Source organism: Oncorhynchus masou, unplaced genomic scaffold (genome assembly GCF_036934945.1).
Source record: "Oncorhynchus masou masou isolate Uvic2021 unplaced genomic scaffold, UVic_Omas_1.1 unplaced_scaffold_769, whole genome shotgun sequence".
NCBI classification, from domain to species: Eukaryota; Metazoa; Chordata; class Actinopteri; order Salmoniformes; family Salmonidae; genus Oncorhynchus; species Oncorhynchus masou.
In genome coordinates this window covers 136,597-151,799 of record NW_027014157.1, presented here as the reverse complement: position 1 = coordinate 151,799, position 15,203 = coordinate 136,597, and the positions used below count along the sequence as shown (strand labels likewise).

The 15,203-nt window shown below is 52.7% G+C and overlaps 1 pseudogene; it reads left to right on the top strand.

Moving 5' to 3' along the window:
- Positions 1 to 15,203, top strand: part of LOC135537415 (tripeptidyl-peptidase 2-like) — a 113,105-nt pseudogene that overhangs the window by 69,167 nt on the left and 28,735 nt on the right.

Below are 15,203 nucleotides of genomic sequence, written 5' to 3'. Positions count from 1 at the left end.
AAATAAATGGCGCCCCTTTGTGTTTAATGCCGGTATTACCAGATAGCCCGGTATGTTACACGGTCAGTTTGACAATCTGGATACCGCCCCAAGCCTAGTGAATGGTGCTGTCCTGAGTGCGTTATGTCCTCTGTCTCTCTGCTCTAGTCTAGTGAATGGTGTTGTGTTGTCCTGAGTACGGTATGTCCCCTGTCTCTCTGCTCTAGTCTAGTGAATGGTGTTGTGTTCTCCTGAGTACGGTATGTCCTCTGTCTCTCTGCTCTAGTCTAGTGAATGGTGCTGTCCTGAGTACGGTATGTCCTCTGTCTCTCTGCTCTAGTCTAGTGAATGGTGTTGTGTTGTCCTGAGTACGGTATGTCCCCTGTCTCTCTGCTCTAGTCTAGTGAATGGTGTTGTGTTGTCCTGAGTACGGTATGTCCTCTGTCTCTCTGCTCTAGTCTAGTGAATGGTGTTGTGTTGTCCCCTGTCTCTCTGCTCTAGTCTAGTGAATGGTGTTGTGTTGTCCTGAGTACAATGTCCTCTGTCTCTCTGCTCTAGTCTAGTGAATGGTGTTGTGTTGTCCTGAGTACGGTATGTCCCCTGTCTCTCTGCTCTAGTCTAGTGATTGGTGTTGTGTTGTCCTGAGTACGGTATGTCCCCTGTCTCTCTGCTCTAGTCTAGTGAATGGTGTTGTGTTGTCCTGAGTACGGTATGTCCCCTGTCTCTCTGCTCTAGTCTAGTGAATGGTGCTGTGTTGTCCTGAGTACGGTATGTCCCCTGTCTCTCTGCTCTAGTCTAGTGAATGGTGTTGTTCTGAGTACGGTATGTCCTCTGTCTCTCTGCTCTAGTCTAGTGAATGGTGCTGTGTTGTCCTGAGTACGGTATGTCCCCTGTCTCTCTGCTCTAGTCTAGTGAATGGTGTTGTGTTGTCCTGAGTACGGTATGTTCCCTGTCTCTCTGCTCTAGTCTAGTGAATGGTGTTGTGTTGTCCTGAGTACGGTATGTCCCCTGTCTCTCTGCTCTAGTCTAGTGAATGGTGCTGTGTTGTCCTGAGTACGGTATGTCCTCTGTCTCTCTGCTCTAGTCTAGTGAATGGTGTTGTGTTGTCCTGAGTACGGTATGTCCTCTGTCTCTCTGCTCTAGTCTAGTGAATAGTGTTGTGTTGTCCTGAGTACGGTATGTCCCCTGTCTCTCTGCTCTAGTCTAGTGAATGGTGTTGTGTTGTCCTTAGTACGGTATGTCCTCTGTCTCTCTGCTCTAGTCTAGTGAATGGTGTTGTCCTGAGTACGGTATGTCCCCTGTCTCTCTGCTCTAGTCTAGTGAATGGTGTTGTCCTGAGTACGGTATGTCCCCTGTCTCTCTGCTCTAGTCTAGTGTATGGTGTTGTCCTGAGTACGGTATGTCCCCTGTCTCTCTGCTCTAGTCTAGTGAATGGTGTTGTCCTGAGTACGGTATGTCCCCTGTCTCTCTGCTCTAGTCTAGTGAATGGTGTTGTGTTGTCCCCTGTCTCTCTGCTCTAGTCTAGTGAATGGTGTTGTGTTGTCCCCTGTCTCTCTGCTCTAGTCTAGTGAATGGTGTTGTCCTGAGTACGGTATGTCCCCTGTCTCTCTGCTCTAGTCTAGTGAATGATGTTGTGTTCTCCTGAGTACGGTATGTCCCCTGTCTCTCTGCTCTAGTCTAGTGAATGGTGTTGTCCTGAGTACGGTATGTCCCCTGTCTCTCTGCTCTAGTCTAGTGTATGGTGTTGTCCTGAGTACGGTATGTCCCCTGTCTCTCTGCTCTAGTCTAGTGAATGGTGTTGTCCTGAGTACGGTATGTCCCCTGTCTCTCTGCTCTAGTCTAGTGAATGGTGTTGTGTTGTCCCTGTCTCTCTGCTCTAGTCTAGTGAATGGTGTTGTGTTGTCCCCTGTCTCTCTGCTCTAGTCTAGTGAATGGTGTTGTCCTGAGTACGGTATGTCCCTGTCTCTCTGCTCTAGTCTAGTGAATGATGTTGTGTTCTCCTGAGTACGGTATGTCCCCTGTCTCTCTGCTCTAGTCTAGTGAATGGTGTTGTCCTGAGTACGGTATGTCCCCTGTCTCTCTGCTCTAGTCTAGTGTATGGTGTTGTCCTGAGTACGGTATGTCCCCTGTCTCTCTGCTCTAGTCTAGTGAATGGTGTTGTCCTGAGTACGGTATGTCCTCTGTCTCTCTGCTCTAGTCTAGTGAATGGTGCTGTGTTGTCCTGAGTACGGTATGTCCCCTGTCTCTCTGCTCTAGTCTAGTGAATGGTGTTGTGTTGTCCTGAGTACGGTATGTTCCCTGTCTCTCTGCTCTAGTCTAGTGAATGGTGTTGTGTTGTCCTGAGTACGGTATGTCCCCTGTCTCTCTGCTCTAGTCTAGTGAATGGTGCTGTGTTGTCCTGAGTACGGTATGTCCTCTGTCTCTCTGCTCTAGTCTAGTGAATGGTGTTGTGTTGTCCTGAGTACGGTATGTCCTCTGTCTCTCTGCTCTAGTCTAGTGAATGTGTTGTGTTGTCCTGAGTACGGTATGTCCCCTGTCTCTCTGCTCTAGTCTAGTGAATGGTGTTGTGTTGTCCTTAGTACGGTATGTCCTCTGTCTCTCTGCTCTAGTCTAGTGAATGGTGTTGTCCTGAGTACGGTATGTCCCCTGTCTCTCTGCTCTAGTCTAGTGAATGGTGTTGTCCTGAGTACGGTATGTCCCCTGTCTCTCTGCTCTAGTCTAGTGAATGGTGTTGTCCTGAGTACGGTATGTCCCCTGTCTCTCTGCTCTAGTCTAGTGAATGGTGTTGTGTTGTCCCCTGTCTCTCTGCTCTAGTCTAGTGAATGGTGTTGTGTTGTCCCTGTCTCTCTGCTCTAGTCTAGTGAATGGTGTTGTCCTGAGTACGGTATGTCCCCTGTCTCTCTGCTCTAGTCTAGTGAATGGTGTTGTGTTCTCCTGAGTACGGTATGTCCCCTGTCTCTCTGCTCTAGTCTAGTGAATGGTGTTGTCCTGAGTACGGTATGTCCCCTGTCTCTCTGCTCTAGTCTAGTGTATGGTGTTGTCCTGAGTACGGTATGTCCCCTGTCTCTCTGCTCTAGTCTAGTGAATGGTGTTGTCCTGAGTACGGTATGTCCCCTGTCTCTCTGCTCTAGTCTAGTGAATGGTGTTGTGTTGTCCCCTGTCTCTCTGCTCTAGTCTAGTGAATGGTGTTGTGTTGTCCCCTGTCTCTCTGCTCTAGTCTAGTGAATGGTGTTGTCCTGAGTACGGTATGTCCCCTGTCTCTCTGCTCTAGTCTAGTGAATGATGTTGTGTTCTCCTGAGTACGGTATGTCCCCTGTCTCTCTGCTCTAGTCTAGTGAATGGTGTTGTCCTGAGTACGGTATGTCCCCTGTCTCTCTGCTCTAGTCTAGTGTATGGTGTTGTCCTGAGTACGGTATGTCCCCTGTCTCTCTGCTCTAGTCTAGTGAATGGTGTTGTCCTGAGTACGGTATGTCCCCTGTCTCTCTGCTCTAGTCTAGTGAATGGTGTTGTGTTGTCCCCTGTCTCTCTGCTCTAGTCTAGTGAATGGTGTTGTGTTGTCCCCTGTCTCTCTGCTCTAGTCTAGTGAATGGTGTTGTCCTGAGTACGGTATGTCCCCTGTCTCTCTGCTCTAGTCTAGTGAATGATGTTGTGTTCTCCTGAGTACGGTATGTCCCCTGTCTCTCTGCTCTAGTCTAGTGAATGGTGTTGTGTTGTCCTGAGTACGGTATGTCCTCTGTCTCTCTGCTCTAGTCTAGTGAATGGTGTTGTGTTGTCCTGGGTACGGTATGTCCCCTGTCTCTCTGCTCTAGTCTAGTGAATGGTGTTGTCCTGAGTACGGTATGTCCTCTGTCTCTCTGCTCTAGTCTAGTGAATGGTGTTGTCCTGAGTACGGTATGTCCCCTGTCTCTCTGCTCTAGTCTAGTGAATGGTGTTGTCCTGAGTACGGTATGTCCTCTGTCTCTCTGCTCTAGTCTAGTGAATGGTGTTGTCCCGAGTATGGTATGTTCCCTGTCTCTCTGCTCTAGTCTAGTGAATGGTGCTGTGTTGTCTTGAGTACGGTATGTCCCCTGTCTCTCTGCTCTAGTCTAGTGAATGGTGCTGTGTTGTCCTGAGTACAGTATGTCCCCTGTCTCTCTGCTCTAGTCTAGTGAATGGTGCTGTGTTGTCCTGAGTACGGTATGTCCTCTGTCTCTCTGCTCTAGTCTAGTGAATGGTGTTGTGTTGTCCTGAGTACGGTATGTCCTCTGTCTCTCTGCTCTAGTCTAGTGAATAGTGTTGTGTTGTCCTGAGTACGGTATGTCCCCTGTCTCTCTGCTCTAGTCTAGTGAATGGTGTTGTGTTGTCCTTAGTACGGTATGTCCTCTGTCTCTCTGCTCTAGTCTAGTGAATGGTGTTGTCCTGAGTACGGTATGTCCCCTGTCTCTCTGCTCTAGTCTAGTGTATGGTGTTGTCCTGAGTACGGTATGTCCCCTGTCTCTCTGCTCTAGTCTAGTGAATGGTGTTGTCCTGAGTACGGTATGTCCCCTGTCTCTCTGCTCTAGTCTAGTGAATGGTGTTGTCCTGAGTACGGTATGTCCCCTGTCTCTCTGCTCTAGTCTAGTGAATGGTGTTGTCCTGAGTACGGTATGTCCCCTGTCTCTCTGCTCTAGTCTAGTGAATGGTGTTGTGTTGTCCCCTGTCTCTCTGCTCTAGTCTAGTGAATGGTGTTGTGTTGTCCCCTGTCTCTCTGCTCTAGTCTAGTGAATGGTGTTGTCCTGAGTACGGTATGTCCCCTGTCTCTCTGCTCTAGTCTAGTGAATGATGTTGTGTTGTCCTGAGTACGGTATGTCCCCTGTCTCTCTGCTCTAGTCTAGTGAATGGTGTTGTGTTGTCCTGAGTACGGTATGTCCTCTGTCTCTCTGCTCTAGTCTAGTGAATGGTGTTGTGTTGTCCTGAGTACGGTATGTCCCCTGTCTCTCTGCTCTAGTCTAGTGAATGGTGTTGTCCTGAGTACGGTATGTCCTCTGTCTCTCTGCTCTAGTCTAGTGAATGGTGTTGTCCTGAGTACGGTATGTCCCCTGTCTCTCTGCTCTAGTCTAGTGAATGGTGCTGTGTTGTCCTGAGTACGGTATGTCCCCTGTCTCTCTGCTCTAGTCTAGTGAATGGTGTTGTGTTGTCCTGAGTACGATATGTCCCCTGTCTCTCTGCTCTAGTCTAGTGAATGGTGCTGTGTTGTCCTGAGTACGGTATGTCCTCTGTCTCTCTGCTCTAGTCTAGTGAATGGTGCTGTGTTGTCCTGAGTACGGTATGTGTCTGTCCCCTGTGTCTCTGTAGAGTTCCCGAGGGCCACAGTCAGGAGGTTCTGTTCACAGATGTCCACTTCAGACCAGGACAGATTCGACGACACTTCATCACGGTTCCACGGGGAGCCTCCTGGGCAGGTGTGTGTGTGTGTGTGTGTATGTGTGTGTGTGTGATGGGTAATATTCTCCATATTGCCCAAAAGAAAGATTTGTCAAATGTATCTCACCTCTTTTGCCCCCCTCACATCTCTCTCTCCATCTCTCTCTGTCTCTCTCTGTCTTTCTCTCTCCCCCCTCTCTCTCTCCCCACCCCCCCCTCTCCCTCTCTCTCCCCCCTCTCCATCTCTCCCCTCTCCATCTCTCTCTCATCCCCCCTCTCCCTCTCTCTCTCTCTCTCTCCCTCTCTCTCTCCCCCTCTCCCCCCTCTCTCTCCCCACCCCCCTCTCCCTCTCTCTCCCCCTCTCCATCTCCCCCTCTCCATCTCTCCCCTCTCCATCTCTCTCTCATCCCCCTCTCCCTCTCTCTCTCTCCACCTCTCTCCCCCTCTCTCCCCCTCCATCTCTCTCTCCCCCTCCATCTCTCTCTCCCCCTCTCTCTCCCCCCCTCTCCATCTCTCCCTCTCCCTCTCTCCCTCTCCCCCTCCTCTCTCTCCCCCTCTCCCCCCCCATCTCTCTCTCCCCCCTCTCTCTCCCCCTCCATCTCTCTCTCCCCCTCTCCATCTCTTTCTCCCCCTCTCCCCCCCCATCTCCCTCTCCCCCTCTCTCCCTCCCCCTCCCTCCCTCTCTCCCTCCCCCTCTCTCCCTCCCCCTCTCCGTCTCTCTCCTCCCCCCTCCAGAGATAACATTGACGTCTCAGAGCGGGGACGTGTCCTCTAAGTTTGTCCTCCATGCGGTCCACCTGGTGAAGCAGAGAGCTTACAGAGCCAACGAGTTCTACAAGTTCTCCTCTCTGCTGGAGAAGAGCTCCCTGACTGAAGCCTTCCCTGTCCTGGTACTGACTCTCAATCAGTCACTCAGTCACTCAAGCAGTCAATCAGTCAATCAAACAGTCAGTCAATCAGTCAGTCAGTCAGTCAGTCACTCAGTCAGTCAGTCACTCAGTCAGTCACTCAGTCAGTCACTCAAGCAGTCAATCAGTCAATCAGTCAATCAGTCAATCAGTCAATCAGTCAATCAGTCAGTCAGTCAGTCAGTCAGTCACTCAAGCAGTCAATCAGTCAGTCAGTCAGTCACTCAGTCAGTCACTCAGTCAGTCACTCAGTCAGTCACTCAGTCAGTCAGTCAGTCAGTCAGTCAGTCAGTCAGTCACTCAGTCACTCAGTCAGTCACTCAAGCAGTCACTCAAGCAGTCAATCAGTCAATCAGTCACTCAGTCACTCAGTCACTCAGTCAGTCACTCAAGCAGTCAATCAGTCAATCAAACAGTCAGTCAATCAGTCAATCATCAGTCAATCAATCTATCAGTCAAGTTCTCCTCTCTGCTGGAGAAGAGCTCCCTGACTGAAGCTTTCCCTGTCCTGGTACTGACTCTCAATCAATCGGTCGGTCGGTCGGTCGGTCAGTCGGTCGTATATATTTCGTAAGAAATGCAGTCAACAATATGCGTGTAAACAATAGGGCTGTCTCCGACTTAAAAAATGTTTTTGTTTTGGTCGACCGAGTCGTTGTCTATTCTTTCGATCAATCGATTGGTAGAAATGTCAGCTGTAGGTACAGTACCTGGTACTGTAGGCTACTGAGCCTGTCTGATGCTTTAAGCACTGCCATTAAAACTGAAGACACACAAATTACTAAAGAGGTAGCCAGAGATCTATATAGGAGAAAATAACCTGCTCCCTCCTCCTCCCGCTGCCGTTACGCTCCCGAGGTTACCGTCACGCTCCCCAGGTTACCGTCACGCTCCCCAGGTTACCGTCACGCTCCCGAGGTTGCCGTCACGCTCCCGAGGTTACCGTCACGCTCCCGAGGTTACCGTCACGCTCCCCAGGTTACCGTCACGCTCCCGAGGTTACCGTCACGCTCCCGAGGTTGCCGTCACGCTCCCCAGGTTACCGTCACGCTCCCCAGGTTGCCGTCACGCTCCCCAGGTTACCGTCACGCTCCCCAGGTTGCCGTCACGCTCCCCAGGTTGCCGTCACGCTCCCCAGGTTACCGTCACGCTCCCCAGGTTACCGTCACGCTCCCCAGGTTACCGTCACGCTCCCGGGGTTACCGTCACGCTCCCCAGGTTACCGTCACGCTCCCCAGGTTACCGTCACGCTCCCCAGGTTACCGTCACGCTCCCGAGGTTACCGTCACGCTCCCCAGGTTACCGTCACGCTCCCCAGGTTACCGTCACGCTCCCCAGGTTACCGTCACGCTCCCCAGGTTACCGTCACGCTCCCGAGGTTACCGTCACGCTCCCCAGGTTACCGTCACGCTCCCGAGGTTACCGTCACGCTCCCCAGGTTAGGGTCTCTCCTCTCTAGTCGGGGAGGACGTCACGCTCCCGAGGTTGCCGTCACGCTCCCCAGGTTGCCGTCACGCTCCCCAGGTTGCCGTCACGCTCCCGAGGTTACCGTCACGCTCCCCTGGTTGCCGTCACGCACTCCGGGGTTACCGTCACGCTCCCGAGGTTGCCGTCACGCTCCCCAGGTTACCGTCACGCTCCCCAGGTTGCCGTCACGCTCCCCAGGTTACCGTCACGCTCCCCAGGTTACCGTCACGCTCCCGAGGTTACCGTCACGCTCCCGAGGTTACCGTCACGCTCCCGAGGTTACCGTCACGCTCCCGAGGTTACCGTCACGCTCCCCAGGTTACCGTCACGCTCCCCAGGTTACCGGTACGTCCCGAGGTTACCGTCACGCTCCCGAGGTTACCGTCACGCTCCCCAGGTTGCCGTCACGCTCCCGAGGTTACCGTCACGCTCCCGAGGTTGCCGTCACGCTCCCGAGGTTACCGTCACGCTCCCCAGGTTACCGTCACGCTCCCCAGGTTGCCGTCACGCTCCCCAGGTTGCCGTCACGCTCCCGGGGTTGCCGTCACGCTCCCGAGGTTGCCGTCACGCTCCCGGGGTTGCCGTCACGCTCCCGGGGTTGCCGTCACGCTCCCGAGGTTGCCGTCACGCTCCCGGGGTTACCGTCACGCTCCCCAGGTTGCCGTCACGCTCCCCAGGTTGCCGTCACGCTCCCGGGGTTGCCGTCACGCTCCCGAGGTTGCCGTCACGCTCCCGGGGTTGCCGTCACGCTCCCGAGGTTGCCGTCACGCTCCCGGGGTTACCGTCACGCTCCCGAGGTTACCGTCACGCTCCCGAGGTTACCGTCACGCTCCCGAGGTTACCGTCACGCTCCCGGGGTTACCGTCACGCTCCCGAGGTTACCGTCACGCTCCCGGGGTTACCGTCACGCTCCCGAGGTTACCGTCACGCTCCCCAGGTTACCGTCATGCTCCCCAGGTTACCGTCACGCTCCCGGGGTTACCGTCACGCTCCCCAGGTTACCGTCACGCCCCCGAGGTTGCTGTCACGCTCCCCAGGTTACCGTCACGCTCCCGAGGTTGCCGTCACGCTCCCCAGGTTACCGTCACGCTCCCCAGGTTACCGTCACGCTCCCCAGGTTACCGTCACGCTCCCGGGGTTACCGTCACGCTCCCCAGGTTACCGTCACGCCCCCGAGGTTGCCGTCACGCTCCCCAGGTTACCGTCACGCCCCCGAGGTTGCTGTCACGCTCCCCAGGTTACCGTCACGCTCCCGAGGTTACCGTCACGCTCCCCAGGTCACCGTCACGCTCCCGAGGTTACCGTCACGCTCCCCAGGTTACCGTCACGCTCCCGAGGTTACCGTCACGCTCCCCAGGTTACCGTCACGCTCCCCAGGTTACCGTCACGCTCCCGAGGTTACCGTCACGCTCCCCAGGTTACCGTTACCGTCACGCTCCCCAGGTTGCCGTCACGCTCCCGAGGTTACCGTCACGCTCCCGAGGTTACCGTCACGCTCCCCAGGTTACCGTCACGCTCCCCAGGTTACCGTCACGCCCCCGAGGTTGCTGTCACGCTCCCCAGGTTACCGTCACGCTCCCGAGGTTACCGTCACGCTCCCCAGGTTGCCGTCACGCTCCCGAGGTTACCGTCACGCTCCCCAGGTTACCGTCACGCTCCCCAGGTTACCGTCACGCTCCCCAGGTTACCGTCACGCTCCCCAGGTTGCCGTCACGCTCCCCAGGTTGCCGTCACGCTCCCGAGGTTGCCGTCACGCTCCCGGGGTTGCCGTCACGCTCCCGGGGTTGCCGTCACGCTCCCGGGGTTGCCGTCACGCTCCCGGGGTTGCCGTCACGCTCCCGAGGTTGCCGTCACGCTCCCGGGGTTACCGTCACGCTCCTGAGGTTACCGTCACGCTCCCGAGGTTACCGTCACGCTCCCGAGGTTACCGTCACGCTCCCGGGGTTACCGTCACGCTCCCGAGGTTACCGTCACGCTCCCGGGGTTACCGTCACGCTCCCGAGGTTACCGTCACGCTCCCGAGGTTACCGTCACGCTCCCGGGGTTACCGTCACGCTCCCGGGGTTACCGTCACGCTCCCGAGGTTACCGTCACGCTCCCGAGGTTACCGTCACGCTCCCGTCACGCTCCCCAGGTTACCGTCACGCTCCCGTCACGCTCCCCAGGTTGCCGTCACGCTCCCGGGGTTGCCGTCACGCTCCCGGGGTTGCCGTCACGCTCCCGGGGTTGCCGTCACGCTCCCGAGGTTGCCGTCACGCTCCCGAGGTTACCGTCACGCTCCCCAGGTTACCGTCACGCTCCCGAGGTCACCGTCACGCTCCCCAGGTCACCGTCACGCTCCCGAGGTTACCGTCACGCTCCCGAGGTCACCGTCACGCTCCCCAGGTCACCGTCACGCTCCCGAGGTCACCGTCACGCTCCCCAGGTTACCGTCACGCTCCCGAGGTCACCGTCAGGGATGAGCAGTAATCCGGTAGGTCTAATTTACAATGGATTAGTCCACTCAGACAGGCCTCTACAATGGATTAGTCCACTCAGACAGGCCTCTATAATGGATTAGTCCACTCTGACAGGCCTCTACAATGGATTAGTCCACTCAGACAGGCCTCTACAATGGATTAGTCCACTCAGACAGGCCTCTACAATGGATTAGTCCACTCAGACAGGCCTCTATAATGGATTAGTCCACTCTGACAGGCCTCTACAATGGATTAGTCCAATCAGACAGGCCTCTATAATGGATTAGTCCACTCTGACAGGCCTCTATAATGGATTAGTCCACTCTGACAGGCCTCTACAATGGATTAGTCTACTCTGACAGGCCTCTATAATGGATTAGTCCACTCTGACAGGCCTCTACAATGGATTAGTCCACTCTGACAGGCCTCTACAATGGATTAGTCCACTCTGACAGGCCTCTACAATGGATTAGTCCACTCAGACAGGCCTCTATAATGGATTAGTCCACTCAGACAGGCCTCTACAATGGATTAGTCCACTCTGACAGGCCTCTATAATGGATCAGTCCAATCAGACTCTACTGAGACCGGCGTGAATCAGACAGGCGTCTGATCGACTAAACCAACAGCCTATCGACCAATCAAATGCCCAGGGTACTAAATGGAATCAGCCCTCGGAAACAATAGACCAGGGGACTAAATGGGATCAGCCCTAGGAAACAATAGACCAGGGGACTAAATGGGATCAGCCCTAGGAAACAATAGACCAGGGGACTAAATGGGATCAGCCCTCGGAAACAATAGACCAGGGGACTAAATGGGATCAGCCCTCGTAAACAATAGACCAGTGGACTAAATGGGATCAGCCCTCGGAAACAATAGACCAGGGGACTAAATGGGATCAGCCCTAGGAAACAATAGACCAGGGGACTAAATGGGATCAGCCCTAGGAAACAATAGACCAGTGGACTAAATGGGATCAGCCCTAGGAACCAATAGACCAGGGGACTAAATGGGATCAGCCCTCGGAAACAATAGTCCAGGGGACTAAATGGGATCAGCCCTAGGAACCAATAGACCAGGGGACTAAATGGGATCAGCCCTAGGAAACAATAGACCAGGGGACTAAATGGGATCAGCCCTAGGAAACAATAGACCAGGGGACTAAATGGGATCAGCCCTAGGAAACAATAGACCAGTGGACTAAATGGGATCAGCCCTCGTAAACAATAGACCAGTGGACTAAATGGGATCAGCCCTAGGAACCAATAGACCAGGGGACTAAATGGGATCAGCCCTAGGAAACAATAGACCAGTGGACTAAATGGGATTAGCCCTAGGAAACAATAGACCAGGGGACTAAATGGGATCAGCCCTAGGAACCAATAGACCAGTGGACTAAATGGGATCAGCCCTAGGAACCAATAGACCAGGGGACTAAATGGGATCAGCCCTCGTAAACAATAGACCAGTGGACTAAATGGGATCAGCCCTAGGAAACAATAGACCAGTGGACTAAATGGGATCAGCCCTAGGAACCAATAGACCAGGGGACTAAATGGGATCAGCCCTAGGAAACAATAGACCAGGGGACTAAATGGGATCAGCCCTAGGAAACAATAGTCCAGTGGACTAAATGGGATCAGCCCTAGGAAACAATAGACCAGTGGACTAAATGGGATCAGCCCTAGGAAACAATAGTCCAGGGGACTAAATGGGATCAGCCCTAGGAAACAATAGACCAGGGGACTAAATGGGATCAGCCCTAGGAACCAATAGTCCAGGGGACTAAATGGGATCAGCCCTAGGAACCAATAGACCAGTGGACTAAATGGGATCAGCCCTAGGAAACAATAGACCAGGGGACTAAATGGGATCAGCCCTAGGAAACAATAGACCAGGGGACTAAATGGGATCAGCCCTAGGAAACAATAGACCAGGGGACTAAATGGGATCAGCCCTAGGAAACAATAGACCAGGGGACTAAATGGGATCAGCCCTAGGAAACAATAGATCAGTGGACTAAATGGGATCAGCCCTAGGAACCAATAGACCAGGGGACTAATTGGGATCATCCCTATGAAACAAACACAATATATCCAGGTGGTCTCTGTGATGCTGTTTTGACAGTGTCTCTCCTCTCTAGTCGGGGAGGACAGTGGAGTTATGTGATGCTGTTTTGACTGAGTGTGTCTCCTCTCTAGTCGGGGAGGACAGTAGAGTTATGTGTCTCTGTGATGCTGTTTTGACTGAGTGTCTCTCCTCTCTAGTCAGGGAGGACAGTAGAGTTATGTGATGCTGTTTTGACAGTGTCTCTCCTCTCTAGTCAGGGAGGACAGTGGAGTTATGTGATGCTGTTTTGACTGAGTGTCTCTCCTCTCTAGTCAGGGAGGACAGTAGTAGAGTTATGTGATGCTGTTTTGACTGAGTGTCTCTCCTCTCTAGTCGAGGAGGACAGTAGGGTTATGTGATGCTGTTTTGACTGAGTGTCTCTCCTCTAGTCAGGGAGGACAGTAGAGTTATGTGATGCTGTTTTGACTGAGTGTCTCCTCTCTAGTCAGGGAGGACGGTAGAGTTATGTGATGCTGTTTTGACTGAGTGTGTCTCCTCTCTAGTCGGGGAGGACAGTAGAGTTATGTGATGCTGTTTTGACTGAGTGTCTCCTCTCTAGTCGGGGAGGACAGTAGAGTTATGTGATGCTGTTTTGACTGAGTGTCTCTCCTCTCTAGTCGGGGAGGACAGTAGAGTTATGTGATGCTGTTTTGACTGAGTGTCTCTCCTCTCTAGTCGGGGAGGACAGTAGAGTTATGTGATGCTGTTTTGACTGAGTGTCTCCTCTCTAGTCAGGGAGGACAGTAGAGTTATGTGATGCTGTTTTGACTGAGTGTCTCTCCTCTCTAGTCGGGGAGGACAGTAGAGTTATGTGATGCTGTTTTGACTGAGTGTCTCCTCTCTAGTCAGGGAGGACAGTAGAGTTATGTGTCTCTGTGATGCTGTTTTGACTGAGTGTCTCTCCTCTCTAGTCGGGGAGGACAGTAGAGTTATGTGATGCTGTTTTGACTGAGTGTCTCCTCTCTAGTCAGGGAGGACAGTAGAGTTATGTGTCTCTGTGATGCTGTTTTGACTGAGTGTCTCTCCTCTCTAGTCGGGGAGGACAGTAGAGTTATGTGATGCTGTTTTGACTGAGTGTCTCTCCTCTCTAGTCGGGGAGGACAGTAGAGTTATGTGATGCTGTTTTGACTGAGTGTCTCCTCTCTAGTCAGGGAGGACAGTAGAGTTATGTGTCTCTGTGATGCTGTTTTGACTGAGTGTCTCTCCTCTCTAGTCGGGGAGGACAGTAGAGTTATGTGATGCTGTTTTGACTGAGTGTCTCCTCTCTAGTCAGGGAGGACAGTAGAGTTATGTGTCTCTGTGATGCTGTTTTGACTGAGTGTCTCTCCTCTCTAGTCGGGGAGGACAGTAGAGTTATGTGATGCTGTTTTGACTGAGTGTCTCCTCTCTAGTCGGGGAGGACAGTAGAGTTATGTGATGCTGTTTTGACTGAGTGTCTCTCCTCTCTAGTCGGGGAGGACAGTAGAGTTATGTGATGCTGTTTTGACTGAGTGTCTCCTCTCTAGTCGGGGAGGACAGTAGAGTTATGTGATGCTGTTTTGACTGAGTGTCTCCTCTCTAGTCGGGGAGGACAGTAGAGTTATGTGATGCTGTTTTGACTGAGTGTCTCTCCTCTCTAGTCAGGGAGGACAGTAGAGTTATGTGTCTCTGTGATGCTGTTTTGACTGAGTGTCTCCTCTCTAGTCAGGGAGGACAGAGTTATGTGATGCTGTTTTGACTGAGTGTCTCTCCTCTCTAGTCAGGGAGGACAGTAGAGTTATGTGTCTCTGTGATGCTGTTTTGACTGAGTGTCTCTCCTCTCTAGTCAGGGAGGACAGTAGAGTTATGTGTTGCCCGGTGGTGGGCCAGCCTTGGTGACGTCACCGTTGACTACAGTATCTCCTTCCACGGCCTGACCACCTCACCCTCACCTCTACACATTGTGAGTATATACACCTCACCTCACCTCTACACACCCTCACCTCTACACCTCACCTCACCTCTACACACCACCTCACCCTCACATCTACACATAGTGAGTATATACACCTCACCTCACCTCTACACACCACCTCACCTCTACACACCACCTCACCTCTACACACCACCTCACCTCTACACACCACCTCACCTCTACACACCACCTCACCTCTACACACCACCTCACCTCTACACACCACCTCACCTCTACACACCACCTCACCTCTACACCTCACCTCACCTCTACACCTCACCTCACCTCTACACCTCACCTCACCTCTACACACCACCTCACCTCTACACACCACCTCACCTCTACACACCACCTATAATTGTTTTCCCTCAATCTACACACAATATCCCATGATGACATCACAATATCCCATGATGACATCACAATATCCCATGATGACATCACAATATCCCATGATGACATCACAATATCCCATGATGACATCACAATATCCCATGATGACATCACAATATCCCATGATGACATTACAATACTCCATAATGACATCACAATATCCCATGATGACATCACAATACCCCATAATGACATCACAATACTCCAGCTGTTTAGGTGTTTTTTACTGTATTCAGACCCTTTTGCTATGAGACTCAAACCTGAGAACAGGTGCGTCCTGTTTCCATTGATCATCCTTGAGGTGTTTCTACAACTTGATTGGAGTCCACCTGTGGTAAATTCAATAAGATTGGACATGATTTGGAAAGGCCGAAGGTCGAATGAATGTCATCATGGGGTATTGTGATGTCGTCATGGGGTATTGTGATGTCGTCATGGGGTATTGTGATGTCGTCATGGGGTATTGTGATGTCGTCATGGGGTATTGTGATGTCGTCATGGGGTATTGTGATGTCGTCATGGGGTATTGTGATGTCGTCATGGGGTATTGTGATGTCGTCATGGGGTATT